We start from the raw sequence: 2,089 nt of genomic DNA on the forward strand, positions 1-2,089 counted from the left end.
CAAACCCAAAATTTTTTTTATCATCATACTCCCTTTAAAAGCACAATTTCGGGAAAATCTTTCGACAGACAAAAGTATTCTTAGAATTCAAATACTAATCCATTAAGTAAGAGTAAGTTAACAAAAGTACTCTTAGAATTTCAAGGATATAGTTTAAATTTAAATATAAACCTGAATAAAATTATTAAATACCAAATTTATAAATGTCTTACAAGATGAAGGGCTTATATACAAAAACCAAACAAATTATGAGATAAATAATGTCTGCCCCAAAGGTCGAACCCAAGAACATCACAGACCTACAAATGTATATAATGTGGACGAGATATTTGCAAAATCTACCAAACAAATTAAAGAGACAAAATTCATTCTCAAAATTATAAAAAAAGAAAATTAAGAAAAAAAAATTCCCTTTAAAAGCATGAATTCGGAAAAATCTTTCGGTAGACAAAAATACCCTTGAAATTCAAATACTAATCCATTAAGTAAGAGTAAATTGAAAAATTGATGAATTCTTATTGGATATACATAGTATGAAGATAATGATATAGTTTAAATTAAAATATAAACTTAAATGGAATTATTAAATATCAAATTTATAAATGTCTACAAGATGAAGGGCGTATATGTAAAAACCAAATAAATTAATGAGACAAATAATATTTGCCCTAAATATCGAACCCAGGAACAACGCAGACCTACAAATGTAAATAATATAGACGAGATATTTATAAAATCTATCAAACAAGTTAAAGAGACAAAAGTTATTCTCAAAATTATAAAAAAGAAAAATTAAAACAAATAGTTGCAACCTAAGGACACACTCTCTCGCCAACTAAAATTTAAATCGTTCATGGTATAGTATAATTAGTTTCAAAGTTTAATTACACTATTATTATTTAAATAGAACTCTATTTATAATTATTATCCTCTCACATGCAATATCACATACTAATATATATAAGCCAAGAAATTACAACAATTTTCATAGCACTTTGATCTCCTTCTAAAGATATGTACCTTTGTTATTTTCTTCCTATTAGATTAGATTAAATTATTTTAAAGTAATTAATTATATGATAGATTTAATCTTTTTTCATATTAAAAAATAGTAATAATTTTCACAGCACTTTTATCTATTTTCTTCTTCTTAGATTAGATTAGATTATTTTAAAACAATTAATTATATTGTATGTTTAATTTTTTTAGATTAGAAATTATAATAATTTTCGTAGCACTTTCATCTCTTTTAACATGTATATGCTTTTGTTATTTTCTTCCTATTAGATTAGATTATTAGATTAGATTAGATTATTTAAAAAATTATTAATTATAAAATTGCAACAAGTTTCCCATCATTTTCATATATTTTCTTTTTATTAGATTAAATTAGATTATTTTAAAGCAATTAATACATTATATATTTGATCTTTTTTCATATCACAAAGTTTAATTATTCTATTAATATTTAAATAGATACTATTTGTATAAAAGTCAAAGAGAATCTCACACTTATCTTAGATCTCAATGCCAATTGTAATACTTCCATATGTGTGTTGGTTAAAATATATTTCATGTATAGGCTTAATTTATATGATCCTACTTTAACCGATTTTATAAATTTAAAATTTTTTACACCCAAACTCTTCCATAAAATCAAAAGAGAGTAGTAATGCTATAGCTACATAAATCCATAAGACCACATATATCTTGAAAATGAACAAAGAAAATTACACAAATAAAAGTTATATTCATTACCCCCACACATCCACTGTTTTCAAAACCATAATTCTTCATCTCCAACTATAATATATTCACATATCCAAATTAAGCTTCTAATTTTGAATGCAATCGCTCACTATTTACCGTTATGACACACTATTGGCCGCTTTTGCGAATAAACATTCTCCGCAATATGTCACCGCTTTTACGCGATAGCATACCGGGCGATAGCGTCACGGGAAGTGACCGCTAACGCTATTAGCGCCGTTATTGCGGGGCTATTTGCCGCTATTTATAATAGTGATTCCTCTTTTCTTATCCTATTTTTTTCTTTTTAATGGATGAGATATATCCTTATTCCTTATGA

Source organism: Asparagus officinalis, chromosome 1, assembly GCF_001876935.1.
Source record: "Asparagus officinalis chromosome 1, Aspof.V1, whole genome shotgun sequence".
Lineage (NCBI taxonomy): Eukaryota > Viridiplantae > Streptophyta > Magnoliopsida > Asparagales > Asparagaceae > Asparagus > Asparagus officinalis.